This window comes from Arachis hypogaea, chromosome 11 (assembly GCF_003086295.3).
Source record: "Arachis hypogaea cultivar Tifrunner chromosome 11, arahy.Tifrunner.gnm2.J5K5, whole genome shotgun sequence".
NCBI lineage: Eukaryota > Viridiplantae > Streptophyta > Magnoliopsida > Fabales > Fabaceae > Arachis > Arachis hypogaea.
In genome coordinates, this window is record NC_092046.1 from 39,804,600 (window position 1) to 39,807,945 (window position 3,346).

Here is a 3,346-nt window from a genome sequence, read left to right on the forward strand (position 1 = left end):
AAAACGCCCTATACATGCAATCCTGGTGTTTAACGCCAGACTGCTGCCTGTTTCTGGCGTTAAACGCCACTTCCATGCTCTGTTCTGGCGTTTAACGCCAGGTAGATGCTTGTTTCTAGCGTTAAACGCCAGCTTGGTGCCTGTTTCTGGCGTTAAACGCCAGACAGATGCTTGTTTCTGGCGTTTAAACGCCAGACTGTTCTCCTCCAGGGTGTGCTGTTTTTCATTCAATTTTTCACTCTGTTTTTTATTTTTCAGTAGTTTTTGTGACTTCACATGATCATCAACCTAAAGAAAACATAAAATAACAATGGAAAATAAATAAATATAATTAGATAACATTGGGTTGCCTCCTAACAAGCGCTTCTTTAATGTCAATAGCTTGACAGTGAGCTCTTATGGAGCTTCACAGATGTTCAGAGCATTGTTGGAACCTCCCAACACCAAACTTAGAGTTTGAATGTGGGGGTGCAACACCAAACTTAGAGTTTGGTTGTGGCCTCCCAACACCGAACTTAGAGTTTGACTGTGGGGGCTTTGGTTGACTCTGCAGTGAGAGAAGCTTTTCATGCTTCCTCTTCATGGTTATAAAAGGAGATCCTTGAGTTTGAAACACAAGGTTGTCCTCATTCAGTTGAAGAACTAACTCTCCTCTGTCCACATCAATCACAGCCCTTGCTATGGCTAGGAAAGGTCTTCCAAGGATGATGGATTCATCCTCATCCTTCCCAGTATCCAGGATTATGAAATCAGCAGGGATGTAAAGGCCTTCAACCTTTACTAGCACGTCCTCTACTTGTCCATAAGCCTATTTTCTAGAATTGTCTGCCATCTCTAATGATATTCTGGCAGCTTGCACCTCAAAGATTCCCAGTTTCTCCATTACAGAGAGTGGCATGAGGTTTATCCCTGATCCAAGGTCACATAGAGTCTTCTCAAAGGTCATGGTGCCTATGGTACAAGGTATTAAGAACTTTCCAGGATCCTATTTCTTCTGAGGCAATCTCAGTTGATCTAGATCACTTAGTTCATTGATGAGCAAGGAAGGTTCATCTTCCCAAGTCTCATTACCAAATAATTTGGCATTCAGCTTCATGATTGCACCAAGGTACTTGGCAACTTGCTCTTCAGTAACATCTTCATTCTCTTCAGAAGAAAAATACTCATCAGAGCTCATGAATGGCATAAGGAGGTTCAATGGAATCTCTATGGTCTCTAGATGAGTCTCAGATTCCTTTGGTTCCTCAGAGGGAAACTCCTTGTTGATCACTGGACGTCCCAGGAGGTCTTCCTCACTGGGATTCACGTCCTCTCCCTCCCTTGTAGGTTCGGCCATGATGGTTAATTCAATGACCTTGCACTCTCTTTTTGGATTCTCTTCTATATTGCTTGGGAGAGTACTTGGAGGGGTTTCAGTGACCCTTTTACTCAGCTGGCCCACTTGTGCCTCCAAATTTCTATTGGAGGACCTCGTTTCATTCATGAAACTTAGAGTGGCCTTAGATAGATCAGAGACTATGTTTGCTAAGCTAGATGGATCCTGCTCAGAGCTCTCTGTCTTTTGCTGAGTGGATGATGGAAAAGGCTTGCTATTGCTAAACCTGTTTCTTCCACCATTGTTAAAGCCTTGTTGAGGCTTTTATCGATCCTTCCATGAGAAATTTGGATGATTTCTCCATGAGGAATTATAGGTGTTTCCATAGGGTTCACCCATGTAATTCACCTCTGCTATTGCAGGGTTCTCAGGATCATAAGCTTCTTCTTCAGAAGATGCCTCTTTAGTACTATTGGATGATTCCTTCAATCCATTCAAACTTTGAGAAATTATATTGACTTGCTGAGTCAATATTTTATTCTGAGCCAATATGGCATTCAGAGTATCAATTTCAAGAACTCCCTTCCTCATAGGCATCCCATTATTCACAGGATTCCTTTCAGAAGTGTACATGAACTGGTTATTTGCAACCATGTCAATGAGTTCTTGAGCTTCTGCAGGCATTTTCTTTAGGTGAATGGATCCACCTGCAGAATGGTCCAGTGACATCTTTGATAACTCAGACAGACCATCATAGAATATATCCAGGATGGTCCATTCTGAAAGCATGTCAGAAGGACACTTTTTGGTCAGTTCCTTGTATCTCTCCCAAGATTCATAGAGGGATTCACCTTCTTTCTGTCTGAAGGTTTGAACATCCACTCTAAGCTTGCTAAGCTTTTGAGGAGGAAAGAACTTGGCTAAGAAAGTCGTGACCAGCTTATCCCAAGAGTTCAGGCTATCTTTAGGTTGAGAGTCTAACCATACTCTAGCTCTATCTCTTATAGCAAACGAGAAAAGCATAAGCCTGTAGACTTCGGGATCAACCCCATTGGTCTTAACAGTATCACAGATCTGCAAGAATTCAGTTAAGAACTGAAAAGGATCTTTGGATGGAAGTCCATGAAACTTGCAGTTCTGTTGCATCAGAGAAACTAATTGAGGCTTAAGTTAAAAATTGTTTGCTCCAATGGCAGGGATTGAGATGCTTCTTCCATGTAAATTGGAATTTGGTGCAGTAAAGTCACCAAGCATCTTCCTTGCATTGTTATTATTTTCGGCCATGTTTTCTTCTTTTTCGAAAATTTCTGTCAGATTTTCTCCAGAGAGTTGTGCTTTGGCTTCCCTTAGCTTTCTCTTCAGAGTCCTTTCAGGTTCAGGATCAGCTTCAATAAAAATGTTCTTATCCTTGTTCCTGCTCATATGAAAAAAAGAAAACAGAAAAGAAAATATGGAATCCTCTATGTCACAGTATAAAGAATCCTGTATGTGAGTATAAGAATAGAAGAATAGAAGAAGAGAAATTCGAACACCAAGAGGAAGAGAGGGTTCGAATTTTGAGATGAAGAGAAGTGTTAGTAAATAAATAAATAATTAGAAGGAGATGAGAGAGAGGAAGTTTCGAAAATTAATTAAATTAAAAATAAAATTTAAAGTTAAATTTTGAAAATTAAAATTGAAATCAAATTAAATTAAAAATTAAAATAATTAGTTAATTAAAAAGGAAATTTGAAAAAGGGGGAAGGGATTTTCAAAAATTAGAGAGAGAGAATTAGTTAGGTAGTTTTGAAAAAGATATGATTGAAACAAAAAGATAGGATTGATTAAAAAAAATTTGAAAATCAATTTTAAAAAGGTAAGAAGTTAGAAAAGATTTTGAAATTGATTTTGAAAAAGATGTGATTGAAATTTATTTTGAATCAGATTTGAAAAAGAAATTTAAAAAGATTTGATTTTGAAAATTAAAGTTGATTACTTGACTAACAAGAAACTAAAAGATTTGATTTTAAAATTTAAAGATTGAACCTTTCT

The 3,346-nt window shown here is 38.3% G+C and overlaps 1 non-coding gene across 1 annotated transcript; it reads left to right on the plus strand.

The window, feature by feature from the left end:
* The first annotated feature begins 2,098 nt into the window (after nt 1–2,098).
* Nucleotides 2,099–2,206, plus strand: LOC112724304 (small nucleolar RNA R71). The gene has a single exon (XR_003163473.1). It is a non-coding gene; the product is annotated as a small nucleolar RNA R71 (small nucleolar RNA).
* The last annotated feature ends 1,140 nt before the right edge of the window (nt 2,207–3,346 follow it).